This window comes from Xenopus laevis, chromosome 4S (assembly GCF_017654675.1).
Source record: "Xenopus laevis strain J_2021 chromosome 4S, Xenopus_laevis_v10.1, whole genome shotgun sequence".
Lineage (NCBI taxonomy): Eukaryota > Metazoa > Chordata > Amphibia > Anura > Pipidae > Xenopus > Xenopus laevis.
This window is the reverse complement of record NC_054378.1, coordinates 1616404-1634169: the sequence shown is the minus strand read 5'-3', so window position 1 is coordinate 1634169 and position 17766 is coordinate 1616404. Positions and strand designations below refer to the sequence as shown.

The 17766-nt window shown below is 40.9% G+C and overlaps 1 protein-coding gene across 50 annotated transcripts in view; it reads right to left on the bottom strand.

Annotated features, from left to right (window-relative positions):
- ahnak.S (AHNAK nucleoprotein S homeolog) overlaps positions 1-8836 on the bottom strand; it is a 53995-nt gene extending 45159 nt beyond the window's left edge. For 49 of the 50 annotated variants that reach the window (XM_041560712.1, XM_041560707.1, XM_041560714.1 and 46 more), the window contains exon 1: positions 8574-8834. The gene's annotated coding sequence lies outside the window, so the exon portion shown is untranslated. Of the gene's footprint in view, positions 1-8573 lie in introns of all 50 variants that reach the window. The other variant, XM_041560760.1, reaches the window with a different exon arrangement.
- Between the last annotated feature and the right edge of the window lie 8930 nt (positions 8837-17766).

The window sequence follows — 17766 nt, the reverse complement described above, 5'->3', positions numbered from 1 at the left end:
CTCCATGGCAGGAAAAATGTCGGGACGATCCCCACGCGTTCCAAAAATTGTACAAATCGAGGGTTCGTACAACCGAATTGTTGCGTTTATGGCCATCTTTAATCTGGAAGATATGGCATCTGCAAAGCAAAAAAGATTCTCCCCCATTTGCACTGAATCCAAACAGGTAAAGTGATTTACATACAGTGATCTCAGATTAAAAAGGTACTTCCGGGCACAGACAGAATCGGGCACAACGGAGTTATCTCATAAACAAAAACAACCACAACAAAGGATGAATGCAGAGAGTTCTTTCTACCAAGTTTATAATCTCTAGTTACACCAGCTTGGATAATTACAGGTGAAAGCAAAATAATGTTACTATTACTTATAATTATATAATAACGTATCCACATCCAATAAAGTGGAGTAGACTAAAGGAATCACATTTGATCACTCTAGTGCAAATACCATATGACTATATAAACCAGGAGGCTGTACTGAGTGAATGAAGCCCACGTGCTCCTTATTCAAGTAAAAAGGAAGTTACTGGGGATGAATGGGGCAATTGTGTATCTATATATATATATATATGTAATTGTGAATATATGTAAAGTACAGATGAATGTGACCAGACCATACTCCTAGCTGAGAATTTCACCTTTGAGATGCTTAAGATGGTTGTCACTTCTCAACAGAACATTGCAGTTGCTGGGATAATGTAGGAAAGTGATGTCACGTATGTAAGCTGTGACCAAATCAGTTAGCCAGATGCACACCACAATCACATACAGGGATACACCTTGAATGTGATATTCCAGCAGTTACACAGAAGCTTCATTTGAAGCAATGGCATGCATTGTTTCCAAGCATATTGGTCTCCAGGTTATAAGTCAGCCTCTAAATTACACCAAAAAGGGGCTACTAGCCTCTAGTTAAAAAATTATTGTATTGTATGACAAAACTTGTTAGATTGTTAATCCTGAAAACATTATAATTTGTTGTGCATGGGCCATCGTCTTTAAAAGTTATCATAGCTACATTCGGGGACAGCTTTACGTAGGGTTGAATATCGAGGGTTAATTAACCCTCGATATTCGACTGCCGAATGTAAATCCTTCAACTTCGAATATCGACGTCGAAGGATTTACCGAAAAACGTTTGATCGAACTATTAAATCCTTCGAAACGTCCGATTCGAAGGATTTTAATCCATCGATCGAACGATTTTTCTTCGCCCTAAAAATTGATAGAAAGCCTATGGGGACCTTCCCCATACGCTAACATGGCACCTTGGTAGGTTTTAGGTGGCAAAGTAGGGGGTCAAAGTTTTTTTTGAAGAGACAGTACTTCGACTATCGAATGGTCGAATAGTCGAACGATTTTTAGTTTGAATCGTTAGATTCGAAGTCGTAGTCGAAGGTCGAAGTAGCCAAAAAAATCATTCGAAATTCGAAGTTTTTTTTTATTCTATTCCTTCACTCGAGCTAAGTAAATGGGCCCCTAAATATATATATATATATATATATATATATATATATATATATATATATATATATATATATATATATATATATATATATATATATATAATTATATATCTAATGTAGATATAACTTTTAAAGACAAGGGCCAATGCAACTAGTTAAGGTGGTGGTTCACCTTCAAATTTCCTTTTAGCAGATCATAGAATTGCCAGTTCTAAGTGGCTTTTCAGTTGGTCTTCATTATTTGTTTTTTATATATCAATCTGTACATCATACTAAAAGATAATTTAAAGGTGAACAACCCCTTTAAAGCCTTACGTGTCCTCAATACTTTACTAATGATCTGTTACTGCTTGCCCACAGCAGCACCTGAGCAAGGCCTGAAACTGGGTGGGCACCATATGAGGTATGTCCAAAAGGTAAGTGTGCTTGGATACGGAGAGCTAACACTCTATTGGGGCTGCTGTTCATTGGGAAGAGAAGCCAGCAGGCATACAGGCATACATGTAAGGACTTTAGTTATCAGGCTACAAACACATGGACTATTGAGAGATGCTGCCGACAAATAATTGAGTTAACTACAGGATTAGATTCTATTGTCTTTAAGCAAATTAGTGTTTTTTTAGGAGATATCGTCCCTTTTTGAAGGGCCTCCCCCACTGTTCTCTCATCACTTAAGCAAAAAGTCTTTGCATTCCTGAACATGAAAGAAAGAGAGAGATAAGGAGAGAGAGATGGGTATGATGATACATAGTATTCAACTAGTTTCCTCACTGACGGAAGGGCAGACAGATGTTTAACCTGCACAGATATTCAGCATGAAGGATAGAGTAGCCGCACATTTGTACCCCATGAACATTCCTGTCTGCTTCCCCCACCCCTCAGCTCTCCCTTGTGTTCCCCCCCCCTCTGCTCCCAAATTGCTGTGACTCACTCTGCTCCCAAACCAACATTCCTCAACGTTCCTGGACACAGGCCAGAGCTTCCAGGCACACCCACATCACAGCAATATGCAGAGCAATATGCAGAGCAATACACAGTCAGACAATCCAGGCACACCCACATCACAGCAATATGCAGAGCAATACGCAGAGCAATACACAGTCAGACAATCCAGGCACACCCACATCACAGCAATATGCAGAGCAATACGCAGAGCAATACACAGTCAGACAATCCAGGCACACCCACATCACAGCAATATGCAGAGCAATACGCAGAGCAATACACAGTCAGATAATCCAGGCACACCCACATCACAGCAATATGCAGAGCAATACACAGTCAGACAATCCAGGCACACCCACATCACAGCAATATGCAGAGCAATACACAGTCAGAGCTTCCAGGTACACCAAGAACAGAGCAATATGCAGAGCAATACGCAGTCAGACAATCCAGGCACACCCACATCACAGCAATATGCAGAGCAATATGCAGAGCAATACACAGTCAGAGCTTCCATGTACACCCACATCACAGCAACATGCAGAGCAATACACAGAGCTTCCAGGCACACCAAGAACAGAGCAATATGGAGAGCAGGCCTGGACTGGCAATCTGTGGGTTCTGGCAAATACCAGAGGGGCTGCTATAAGGTCCGATAGAAAGTCAGTATTTAGTGGGCTGGTGGGGGTTGTTTGGGCCTCTATGTGGGCCTCTGTGTACCTGAAATGTCAGGGCCTATTTTAATTTTCAGTCCGGACCTGATGGAGATTAATGTGCAGAGCAATACGCATTCAGACAATCCAGGCACACCCACATCACAGCAATATGCAGAGCAATATGCAGAGCAATACACAGTCAGACAATCCAGGCACACCCACATCACAGCAATATGCAGAGCAATATGCACAGCAATACACAGTCAGAGCTTCCAGGCACACCAAGAACAGAGCAATATGCAGAGCAATACGCAGAGCCTGCACAGCCCCCTCTCCCAAGTTCTTAACAACTCAGAGCTGCCAAGAAGTTTTATGAGGCAGGCGGAATGTTTTCTATGAGAATCTGTCCCTCTCAGGTCTTCTACAGGCTCATGTCCCTACACAAAATAATTAGTAGATTCAGGGGGTTCACGCTGTTTCTCCTAAATATCTCATGCCAGCAAAGCAACCTTTAAGCTAAGATCAAGGTGCTGAATTCCCACACAATGTCTACCTGGGCTTACCTGCAAGTCTGACCCATGGGTTCAAATCCATGTCCCAAACTATCATATTAGGGAGTAGAATCTCTGCCCCTTTATGAAACGATCCCAGAACTAATTTTAAACAGGAATGTTGTGTCTTTGCAATAGTCAGGCTGGCTAAGGATGATGGGAGTTGCAGTCCTTAGCAGTACAGCATTTAAAGGCTTTACACACTCTCTCTCTGCCCAGATTTACTATTTTCATCATTTAAAGGTAATCCTGAGAAGACGGCAAATAAAGCGTATATGTTAAGGTTCAGTTAATCCTCAGGCCCTGGTGAAAATGAACACTTCCCTGGGCTCAGAGCTCCGAGGGCACCGCACCCTTCTCTCATATTACAGCTCTTGACTCATTCACGCTCAGAATTTTGTGAAGCTCTGTCGCCCAATCACAGCCTCAGAGCTGGCTCCCTCCCATCACACAAGGCACGCTGAGCTCTAAGAATACAACACAAGACATATACATCTGTTGGTGGACAACATAAATACATTTATTTTACACTGCATGCAGGGTCTGCATCTGATCTCCACATAAATAAAGCACATGGCTACACACATAAGACACTTTTTGCAACATAGTCGCAACTCACAAGGTTGTAGAATCAGTCACTTTGTAACATTTATAAAAAATAAAATCGGATGACTTCTGAGACATGTGACTCCTACTTATTTGCCAAAAAATGACTATACAATGACATATATCTTCATGCTCTGGGCAAATCCCCTTGGATAAAGTACTGAGTCTGTTTCATCTTAAAGGGGTGGTTCACCTTTAAGTTAAGTATATTATAGAATGGCCAATTATAAGCAATTTTTCAATTGATCATCATTTATTATTTGCCTCCTTCTTCTGACTTTTTACAGCTTTCAAATGGGGGGTCACTGACCCCATCAAATAACAAATGCAATTGTAAGGCTACACATTTATCGTTATTGCTACTTTTTATTACTTGTCTGTCTATTCAGGCCTCACCTATTCATAATTCAGTGTCTTATTCACATCAATGCATGGTTGCTAGGGGAATTTGGACCCTAGAAACCAGATTGCTGAAATTGCAAACTGGAAAGCTGCTGAATAAAAAGCTAAATAACCCAAAAACCACAAATAATAAAAATTGAAAACCAATTACATATTTTCTGAGAATAACACTCTAAATCATACTAAAAGTTATGCAAAGGTGAATCACCCCTTTAAAAGGGGGGGTTCACTTTTTACACTATATCCAAAAGGTGTGAGGGTCTCCAAAAATAAAGTGGCAAATATAAAAAGTAGAAAAATTTATTAGGACATGAAGACCTAACGCGTTTCGTGCCTATATGGGCACTTACTCATAGGCCCTATATAGAGCCTATGAGTAAGTGCCCCTATAGGCACGAAACGCGTTAGGTCTTCATGTCCTAATAAATTTTTCTACTTTTTATATTTGCCTCTTTATTTTTGGAGACCCTCACACCTTTTGGATATAGTGTTTTTGGTTTTTGCACCTTGGGACTGAGGTGAACTGTGAGTGTTTTCTCCTTATTTATTTTTTCTATTATATATTTTTGTACCTTTACTTATCTAATATTTATTTGTTGAGTGGTACCATAGATATTTTTTGCTATGTGGCAGTAGCACAAACCAAAGTATTTTCAGGGTTCACCTTTTAGTTAACTCTTAGTATGTTATAGCATGGCCAAGTCTAAGCAACTTTTCAAGTGGTCTTCATTATTTTTTTTCATAGTTTTTTTAATTGTTTGCCTTCTTCTTCTGACTCTCCCAGCTTTCAAATGGGGGTCACTGACCCCATCTACAAACGAATGCTTTATAAAGCTACAATACAAATGTATTGTTATTGCTACGTTTGATTATTCATCGCTCTCTCTAGGCATCTCCTATTTATACTCCAGTCTCTTATTGAAATTAATGCATGGTTGCTAGGGTAATTTGGCCCCTAGCAACCAGATTGCTGAAATCACAAACTGGAGAGCTGCTGAATAAAAAGCTAAATAAGTAAAAAACCACAAATAATAAAAAATGCAAACCAATTGCAAATTGTCTCAGAATATCCATCTCTACATCTTACTAAAAGTACATTTAAAGGTGAACAACGCCTTTAAGGAATAAACCCCACGAGTCTCCTCCTCCTGTTCAGGGCCAGTACACAATGAATGGACCCAACAGCACAAATATATCCTAAACCCTCTTCATGGCCAGGTGCACAAATAAATATGCAACATATAAATACACAACATATAAATACACAGCAACTATGGTGGCACAGTTTACTGTCAGTGGACCATCTTCATGATAGTGGCACAGCCCATGGGGGTGTATATATAAATATATATATATATATATATATATATATATATATATTTTTGCAGGTAACACATAAGCACCTACAGTAGTACTGCAGCTAATAGCTCTAGGGAGGGGACAGCCCGTATAAAACTATAACAATACTTTATATCAATGTCGTCCAGGTTGCGTTACAACTCCCAACAACCTCCAAAACTGCCCGGGGGTGTGATGTTCAGTTCAACAACAGACCATAGGTTGGACACTATTTCTCCCTCACCGAGGGTCTCTGTTTATCCTCCCCACCCTACTTCTCTATTGCCTTCCTCCACTCCTAAAATCTCCAGCAGGGGAGGGTGCGGTGCCCTGAGCCCTGTGTTGTAACAGCCAGGGAAATCCATCCAAAGCAAACATTAGCAATAAAGCAAAAAGGGAGAGTTTGGCTGCACACAGCGCTGCTGGGAGTCTTTATGCCGTAACTTTATCAGGAGGACTCCCAGCATTGGTTCTCATTGGAGTCACAATGTAATTGAAGAATAAAAGCAAAGAGAGTCCACAGAGTAAATACCCACTGAATACAATATACTGCAGCACAATAACACCAGCAAAGCTATAAACTACAATAAATGATTTCCATATACACACAATGTGCACAGACTATAGAAAGGAGAGCTGGCACTAATAAATATATATATATATAACATTGGGATCACTGTCCTTCCTATATATTTATCTTTATTCCCTATTAATAACATTGGGATCACTGACCTTCCTATATATTTATCTTTATTCCCTATTAATAACATTGGGATCACTGGCCTTCCTATATATTTATCTTTATTCCCTATTAATAACATTGGGATCACTGACCTTCCTATATATTTATCTTTATTCCCTATTAATAACATTGGGATCACTGACCTTCCTATATATTTATCTTTATTCCCTATTAATAACATTGGGATCACTGACCTTCCTATATATTTATCTTTATTCCCTATTAATAACATTGGGATCACTGACCTTCCTATATATTTATCTTTATTCCCTATTAATAACATTGGGATCACTGACCTTCCTATATATTTATCTTTATTCCCTATTAATAACATTGGGATCAACCATCATTTTTACTGGCCAGGTGGCAACTAGGGTTGCTACCTGGCCAGTATTTTACTGGCCTGGCCGGTAAAAATGATGGTTGATCCCAATGTTATTAATAGGGAATAAAGATAAATATATAGGAAGGTCAGTGATCCCAATGTTATTAATAGGGAATAAAGATAAATATATAGGAAGGCCGGTATTTTTTTCCAGAAAAGGTGGCAACCCTAGTGGCAACCCTAGCCAGGACTGGCAATCTGTGGGTTCTGGCACATGCTAGAGGGGCTGTTTAAGTTGCCATAGACAGTCATTATTTAGTGGGCTGGTGGGGGGCTGTTTGGGCCTCTGTGTACCTGAAATGCCAGGGCCTATTTTCAGGGTTGCCAGGTTGGAGGTTTTCCAGCCAAATTGGGCTACTAATGTAAAGCCCAGGCGGGTTATGAAAGTACAAACCAGTCAAGGTACAGATTTGGGCTACTTTTTGGGCCTTTGGCTGGTTTGTACTTTGGAAACCAGTCAATGATTTCCTTACCCTAATGTGCCAAGCCTGTGTGTCCCAGTGCATGTTGGGTAATGTGGTTTTTGTGGCAAGTTGAATGTAAGACTACAATACCCAGCATGCAATGGGACTGACTTGTGTAGAAGTCGGGAGTTCCCACATTTTGGCCTCTGTACCCCAGTCTCCCGTCACTCTTAAGCATTCTCACATTTTCCACTCACTTTCCTCCATTTCAGACAATTTTGGGGCAAAAACCACCAAAATGTCTAGAGGTTGAGCTGTTTTACCAATATCTAATGAAATTGTATTTGTATTAGGGACCCCTATACCTCCTGGGCCCCCTCTCTACTTACCCCCCTCTGTCCCATTTTACTTCATGGGAATATTTGGGAAACAGTGAAAATTAGAAAAATAAGTTTTTTCACATATATTCATTTATTGATTAGACTTTTCTGACTGCACATATTGGGTTATATTTGGGCGACTGTTGAAATGACTTTGACTAGTTTTGTAGCTGATTTTGTGGCTGATTTTGTAGCTGATTTTGTGGCTGATTTTGTGGCTGATTTTGTAGCTGATTTTGTGGCTGATTTTGTAGCTGATTTTGTGGCTGATTTTGCAGCTGATTTTGTGGCTGATTTTGCAGCTGATTTTGTGGCTGATTTTGGACATTAGAGCTGACAGTGACTGTGAGGGGGAGAGACAATAATATTTCATATTAAAGAGCCAATAACCCAAATCAGCTAAAAGTCTCTCACAGCCAGTCCCTAAGTAAATGCCTCAGGAGCTGAACTAGAAACATAAGAAGGACGTTTCTTCTGTAATAAGTCGATTTTAAAAGAAGCAAAAAACAAGTTTCCCCCCTTGACAAGATTGTTCCCGACCAATTCCCACTCCCCCGGGATCCAGAAGAGACACAAATAGACAAGAAGGAAAGTTGTGCGCGTCACAAACTCTGAGGTAACAGTTTCCCGCTCAGTAAGAGACCAGACACGATACAGAATAGATACAAAATAGATGTATAATAAGTGGGTTATTACCTGGTGCTGTTGAGCTGCCGCTACATGTGCAGGAGCCAGCGCTGTGTTGTGACTGGAGAAGCAGAGCTGAGTGATCAGTAGAGTCAGGGTTGGGCTCCTATACGGCTCAGCTCGCCCTGCTGCTGGGTGTGTCCTACTCCCAATCCTGCTCAGGAGGCTGAGCCTGCCCCGGGCGTGTGTTCTTGTTGCTGCTCCTCTCACTTCTGTGTCTATGGACTCACTTCTATTTCTATACAGGGCCCCACTGTATCCCCATGTAACTGGATCCCAGGGGCCCGAGGAGCTTGTGCCCTTATCTACCTGTGCTGTGACGTATGGTTGTCACAATTCTGCTGGGAAATATACAAAGTTCTGTTGCTCACACACTTATTTCACTCACACACGTATTTCCCTCACACTATTTCACTCACACACTTATTTCCCTCACACTTATTTCCCTCACAGACTTATTTCCCTCACACACTTATTTCCCTCACACTTATTTCCCTCACACTATTTCACTCACACACTTATTTCACTCACACACTTATTTCCCTCACACACTTATTTCCCTCACACTTATTTCCCTCACACACTTATTTCTCTCACACTTATTTCCCTCACACACTTATTTCCCTCACACTTATTTCCCTCACACACTTATTTCCCTCACACTTATTTTCACTCAAACACTATTTCCCTCACACACTTATTTCCCTCACACACTTATTTCCCTCACACTTATTTCCCTCACAGACTTATTTCCCTCACACACTTAATTCCCTCACAAATTTATTTCCCTCACACTTATTTCCCTCACACACTTATTTCCCTCACACTTATTTCACTCACACACTTTTTTCCCTCACACACTTATTTCTCTCACACTTATTTCACTCACACACTTATTTCCCTCACACACTTATTTCTCTCACACTTATTTCCCTCACACACTTATTTCCCTCACACACTTATTTCCCTCACACACTTATTTCCCTCACACACTTATTTCCCTCACACACTTATTTCCCTCACACACTTATTTCCCTCACACTTATTTCCCTCACACTTATTTCACTCAAACACTATTTCCCTCACACACTTATTTCCCTCACACACTTATTTCCCTCACAAATTTATTTCGCGCACACTTATTTCCCTCACACACTTATTTCCCTCACACACTTATTTCCCTCACACTTATTTCACTCACACACTTTTTTCCCTCACACACTTATTTCTCTCACACTTATTTCACTCACACACTTATTTCCCTCACACACTTATTTCCCTCACACACTTATTTCCCTCACACACTTATTTCCCTCACACACTTATTTCACTCACACACTTATTTCCCTCACACACTTATTTCACTCACATATTTGCTGTAATAAGGGCAGAGACACACGTTATTTCCCTCGGGGAGTCACCCGGCGACAAATCGCCTCTTCTTCAGGAGACTAATCTTCCCAAACTGTCTTCCCGCCGGCTACAATCTAAATCACTGTCGTAATGGCACTCGGAGCGATTCGATATCGGAATTGCCCAAAATTGCCTCAGGGCAGAGACACACAAAGCTATTTGAGGGAGATTAATTGCCCGGCGACAAATCTCCTCTTCTTCGGGCGACTAATCTCCCTGCAATGCCTTCCCGCCGGCTAGAATGTAAATGACCGTCTAGATGGCACTCGGAGCTCTTCGTTTTCCGAAGTTGCCTGAAGTTTCCTCATGAGACAACTTTGCAAAACGAAGTGCTACTAGTGCCATCCCACCAGGAATTAAGGGAAAATGAGTCACCCGCGACAAATCTCCTCTTCTTAGGGGCGGCTTATCTCCCCAAACTGCCTTCCCACTGTCTAAAATGCAAATCGACCTACGGTATAGCACTCAACGCGATTCATTTTCCAAAGTTGCCCGAAGTTTCCTCGTGAGGGAACTTCAGAAAACGAAGAACTCCAAATGCCATCCCATCGGCGATTAAGGGTCAGGGCACACAGGCAGATTCTGGTAGATTAGTCGCCTGGCGATAAATCTCCTCTTCTTCAGGGCGTCTAATCTCCCCAATCTGCCTCCCCGTCAGCTAAAATGTAAGTCACCGGCAGGAAGGTACTCAGAGCAATTCGTTTTCCAAAGTCGCCCGGAATTGCCTCACGAGGAAACTTCAAGCGACTTCGGAAAACGATTCGGTCCGACGGGGATGCAATTCGGGGAGATTAGATTTGTTGCTGGGCGACTAATCTCCCTGAATCTGCCTGTGTGCCCTGACCCTTCGATTCTAGCAATTCGGGGAGGAACTAATCTCCCAGAATCTCCACGTGTGTCTCTGCTCTAAGGCTACCTAAAGGATTGCTGCCCTAGGCTCAGGCCATTTCACAAATACAGCTCCACTGGGACTCCCTTTAGCATTTTGAGGCGGATATAGTAATTTATATATACATATGAGTGAGTTCTTAACACACAAAGCACCACAGGAATAGTCATTGGTTTAGGCACAATTTAGGGTTGCCACCTCACCCCTTTAAAACTGAACACTTATGGAATCCACAGCCTGCATGGCTAATTAGCAATTCATTTAGATGCATGCTGTAGACTGAACTGATTTATGTGCAGCCATGCATCTAAATGAATTGCTAATTAGTCATGCAGGCTGTGGATTCCATATGTGTTCGGTTTTAGGGCCCTTACACACGGGCGGTTTTACCTGCGCTCCCCTGCGTTGTGCTTTTTTCCTTTTAGCCGCAGGGTGGTGCAGGAGTAGACGCACTCAATTATTTTGAGTGCGTCTACTCCTGTATCTGCTGTAATCACACAGATACATGTATGCGTGAAATGCAACATGCTGCGTCCCAACCTGCGTTTGGCGCTTACATGCGTCCGAGTGTAAGAGCCCTTAAAGGGGTGAGGTGGCAACCCTAGCACAATTTGTGTTGAGTGCAGAATTTGATATTGACATGGTGGATGCCAATGTTATGGTCACAACCGCTCCCTGTATCATCTCTAAGGGGTGCAACTTTTTTTCGAGTAATGTTGTACATAGACCATGCAAGAACATGGATTATGATTGGTTTACATGTGCTCTTGCAACCCATTAATTTGAAAAAGCCCTTGTGGTGCATTTAAAATGATCGTAGAGTAGATGCACCACAAGCCCATAGGTAAGCCTTTCTAGTGGCAAATAATTAGGATGACTGGGCCTTACTGATAGAAATAAATAACAAGGATAATAATAATCTCTCCACCCTACTATAAAGAACCACATTAATTTCATAAATCGAATGTCCTCCCTCCTGATGAAAACATTTATTTATAAATCTATCAGTGACTAAGTGACTAAGGTTGCCACCTGGTCGGTAAAAATGTTGCTTGATTCCAATGTTATTTATAGGGAAAAACCATAAAAACATTGTAAGTATTTTTTTCCAGAAATGGTGGCAACCCTAGCTGGGACATGTCTTTCCATAAATGTGTTATGCTTCTTTTATTTATATTGTGCAAGCCTAAACAGTACAGGGTAGAACCTACACTGACTGCCAAAAATGTAAATATCGTCATAAGTATCAACCTAGAAAAGGGGAGCAAAACCAAAACATTTTATATTTTAGGTCAAATGAGCTAAATGAGATAATGGCTCAGAAATAAACATCTGAACAATGCATGTCTGGCCCCAAGTTGTGTGCCTCAGTGTTATATTTGGGTGTGACCCTCACTGAGTTCTTAGTTTATTAGTGAGTCGTGTGATTTTGCTAATGAGACCCAGAGCAACATGCTTCCTCCAGTATTAGCTCGGGGGTTTATTTGAGGAGAATCTGGCTGCTGGAGACGTTTGCTAAGTAATTCAATTGAATCTGTGAAACTCAATTCAAAGTTTCTGAAACACCTACATTTTTTATTATAGCAGGGCTGACCATCCTAAAAGCAAATATTTGTACCTATTGTCATTATACATTAACATATGAGCAGTGTTGCATTGTGTCTCCAGGAAAGGAGGTGTAGCTAGATAAACTTCCATCGTTTTATAGAAAACACATGTAGCACCTTTGCTAACAGTGAGGCTCTTTCCTTAGCACACCCCACCCTTACGGCTAATGTTGATACAAGCATTTGCTTCATCAATTCTCCAGTATAAAAATCTGTTATTTAGGAACATGCAAATATATCATGTTCTGTCTCATGCATTAAAAGTAGAAATGGACACATGTTAAACAAATAACAGTAGTATATCATCAAGCTCTGTCCAGACCCATCCCGATCTTCTGAGTTTCACCGCATGCGCAGCTGACGCGAACCGCCAAATTGCTCCAACTGCACATGCGCCGCTTCGCCGGTCTCCCACTTAAGCTTACCAAAGACCCGGAAGATGGCTGAGTGGAACTCCGATGTCTGAATCTGCACCGAGGGGTAAGTATAAAGTTAGGGGCATTTCCCCGGGCAGGGGCGTAACTATAGAGGAAGCAGACCCTGCGGCTGCAGGGGGGCCCAGGAGGTATAGGGGCCCCACGAGACCCTAATTCATATACAATTTCAATAAATATTGGAGAAACAAGTCAACCTCTAAACATTTTGGGGGCCTGAAAAATAATTTGCTGTGGGGCCCAGTAATATCTAGTTACGCCACTGTTCCCGGGGGCAGCTATGCTGGGGAGGAGGAGGGAGGGGATCTACGTGGGGTGGGGAGTAGGGTTTTTTTTTTTTTAAACGGATGAATTCTCCTTTAAGAGGTAGTACTTATCAGGTTACTAGATTCAACAGGGACATAATTCCATGTATGTATCTACTAATGTATCTACTTGAGTTGAAACTTAATTGGCTTAATATACATCTCCAAAGTCAATTACGGTTCCAAAAAGTGTTACCGATCGTACCGCATAAGAAAATGGGGAAACAAGAAAATATAAATAGTCTAGCGTTCTTTCAGCAGGCGTGTGGGTATCTCCTTTTCATTACATTTTTCCTTTTATAAACACAGCAGTGCACTTACTTGATGGTGTAAAAGTATGTTTGACTTGTACACTAGATTTTGGGTGGATATTACAGCACTACTAATGTGTGTATGTATTTGCACAGAAGCGTGAATCTGTCTAAAAATAACGCTACACTTTTTATATTTTCTTGTTTCCCCATTTCCTTTTGAGGTACGATCGGTACCACTTTTTGGAACCTTAATTGACTTTGGAGGTTGGAGAGAACCTACACGTTACTGAACTGGGAACTACACTTGGTTTGAGACTTTGATATGAACTGAACTGGGAACTACACTTGGTTTGGGACTTATATATATTTGATTTAACATACATCAATACTAACCATATCTAAAGTTGCCCATATTTAGGCTGATATTTACTGTCACTCCTGAGCAAGGTAGTAGCCCATTGGCCCTTGTACTGGCCCAAAACGATGTCCTTCTCAATTGTTACATGATTAGGATTTGGTCAAATATTGATTGGAAAGGCTGGAAAATTCAACTTGACGAGATCCATATCTGCCAGTGTATGCTGCCTTTCCCCAGCAGGTTTGCCCATCCCTCAATGTTAGCCCTGGGGCAAAATCTGACCAAGATTCATTTCTTTAGAGACATTACTAAACAAGTTGATCTACCCTTGTCTTGTAGACTGTAAACACTAAAGAGCAGGGCCCTTTGGCTTGATGAAATGTTAGATGAGAAGGGTTACACTTTCTTTAGTTTAATCTCACAATCTGGAGTGCACATTTGATCTAGATAATGCTGATCCACAGTATAGACAGTATTTTTCTGCCTCAGCTTGTGAATTGACACTTAAACCAAGGTTATTAATTTGGAGGGCAGATAAAAGAAATAGAAAGGCCAGTTTTTATTTACAGGCACTGGACTTGATTTCCATTATTCATAATAGTCTATATACTGTTTTAAAGCAACACTTACTGCACATATAACATAAGGCAAAGCAGACCATTAATTGACCCCTTCAAGGGCCACCTTTAAGGACATACTAGAACTTTATAAGAAGGCAGCAAAAGTTGAGTTACTGTGGTTTACCAGGTTTAGCAGTGAACAAGAGCTGCATTGTGTATTCCAGATTGCCCTAGAATGGATGCATAAGCACATGACATGTGTCTCTTCATGACAATTACAGGTTCTACGGAGCCTCGGGGACAAACAGATTTGATGGGTGTGCAAGTTAAACCAGCCTTAATGACTAAGCATCTGTGACAAAAGGAAAAAAGCCGTGTAAAACGAGTCAGCTTTTTATAAACATTCAAAGAGTTCAATAAATAAACATATTACAGAGACCTATAACAACTACTAGGGAACACGAAAACAACTGCAGGGTAAAGAGAAATCCTGTGATAACTTGTAGCAGTTTGTGTCCTGATAGTCTCAGGGTAAAGAGCAGCATTGAATCGAAAGTATCCAGGCAAAGAACGTATTTAACTAATATCTAGTATAGGTCAATCTAAAAAAAAAAAAAAAAATGCCATTGTAAATGGATTAGTGGAAGAGTTTATATGCCGAGAACTTCCCACACCAGTCAGTTGAACTGAAGGAGCTGCTCGGATGAGTAGTGAAACGTCTTCATTGATTACTCAGCAAGTCCAGTTGTTTTTAGATTGACCTATACTAGATATACTATGACCTGGATGAATGAAAATCTTCATAGTCTTATTTAACTAATGCTGCGATTGAGAGCAGAGGGAAGGTGCCTGGCAGGGAAGTGCAACACACTACAAGAATAGAAGGCACAAGTATATAGTATAACTCATGTTAGACACGCGGCTCTGTTGACACACGCGGAATTTTATATACAAAGGAAACACCGACACTAAAGCTTTTAAACAGCTCAAGAGACAGGAGCCACAATGCTGATACTTAAATTAAATTCCTTATGCAGATTATTTGTTTACTAACCAATCCACGTTGTAGAAAAGGGCTGAAAATTTTACAAATTGGTGTCTGCAAACTAGGGGTATAACTGGGTATAGAGAATTATCACAGGGATTTTGTGTATATATATATATATATATATATACACATATATACATATATATAGCGGTCTGTGTGTAGCCAGCACAACTCGTGTAAAAAGTATAATGTGCCTGGGTGCAGTGGAGTAACTAGATGCTACTGGGCCCCACAGCAAATTAATTTTAGGGCCCCCAATATTTCCAGAGGTTGTCCAGTTTTACAAATATATATTGACATTTCTCATTAATTAGGGCCTCATAGGCCCCCTATACCTCCTGGGCCCCCCTGCAGCCGCAGGGTCTGCTTCCTCTGTAGTTACGCCCCTGCCTGGGTGCTATCAGCATAAGAAGTCCATATATATCTGCAAGGAAGGTGAGCACTCACAGGTCTCATGAAAAATGGAAGTGAACTTTATTTAGCAAAAAAGTTGCTACTTTTTTGCTAAATAAAGTTCACTTCCATTTTTCATAAGACCTGTGAGTGCTCGCCTTCCTTGCAGAGATATATATATATATGTGTGTGTGTGTTTGGGGAACCGATCATCTTGCACAAGGATTTATCGGAGAAGGTGGGGCAGGGAAATAAAAAAGATTGTTGTGGGTGTGCATATATTTGTAGTTACACGCACCACTGCTGTAAAATCTACTGCCCCAGTGCCTATAAGTTACTTCAGTTCTTCCAGTGCCTCAGGTGTTCCCATATAAGGCACCTTTCATACTAGAATTGGGAGTCTAAAACATTCCCTTTGTTGAATATTAGGCGGTGACTGTTATTAGTGAGGCATTGGGGACAATGCAGTCACATCATTCACATAGTACTTTTCCTTTGGGGAAACAATTCACCTACATCTTGCTATGGATCTTCATTCAGGGGCCCTCTCTAGTTCAATTTGCACTTCAGCTCCTCATATCTCCAACTATTTCTGAACTATCTCCAGACAATTGCCTGTTCCATGCACACATAATAGCATTTATACATCTCATATCTGGAACCACAGATAACTATTGTATTTCAGGTATACACTTTCCACAGTTTTCAGAATAGCAAATACTATTTGGAATTTCATAGTAGTAATAGTGCATCTGAAATCTTCATTGCTGCTAAAGTAGTCTTGGTCTGGTAAATAAGGAACAGTTGCCAACTATGTACTCCCACCCAGAAGGTCCAGAGTTTCTGGATAATTATCAGAACAACAGGCCAGCAAAGAACCGCAGCATTCCTCAGTTTGTCATTTGGTAATAATAATTAGTTTCAGTCTCATTCATCTGTTTACTGAAGCTGTTAAGGCCTCAATAGCGACGTGTTAGTATACATTTTGTGGATGTGCTTCTTTTCAGTTTGGCCCAGTTAGATTGGTAATAGCACAACAATAGTGCATACAAGGCTTAAACACACATTAGGGACTGGTTAGCTTTGTAGTTAAATAGCCGGGTTTTGTTGACAGTTCTTGTGGCTTTTTGGCAAAATCTCTTGTGCCTCGGCAACCAGAACCCAGTATTGTAAGCTCTTACAAATTAGGCACCCATTGTGTCTGAATGATCAGTGTACATGACTGCTTAGTCAGTCAACATAATATATATAAAAAAAACATAAACATACATATATCACATAATGATGTGTAGACCATTTGGTAACATGATATGAATCTATGGCTGCCAGCCAAAATCATGGGGTCACATGTGAGTAAAGACGTCCCACCTCACACCCAGTGCCAGGGACCTTCTAGAAGAACTAGTGGGGACAAGATATTGACTTGACTGCCCACTGGAGTTCTGCCAAGCAGCAGGTCCCTAGCCAGAGCCAAGATGTCTGTCACTGAACCTAGTGTAAAGTAAAGTACAAAAATAGCAATGTGCATAATACCTATGCAATGAGAACAAGCCAAACAGGCCTACAAGAGTACAAGAGGATTTCCAGGTGTGACCAGGACTTAGTGGGCTTCAACAACACATAATTATTATTATCCCTTCCTTATTTCCACCATAGGCCTAATTACACCTATAGTCACCTGCAGGTCCTTCCAGCAGATGCTAAGGCATTCCATTAAACTAGTTCCATCTTAAGTTGTTGTACTTGCAGATCAATTAGAGGTAGTTTTAACAAAGGATTAGTTACCCTCTAGCAAATTAGAAAAAAAACTTTCCAGCAATTAGTTGGTGTGTAGGTGCATCTCAGGTCATTTTGCCTGGTCATGTGTTTTCAGAAAGAGCCAGCACTTTAGGATGGAACTGCTTTCTGGCAGCCTGTTGTTTCTCCTACTCAATGTGTCTC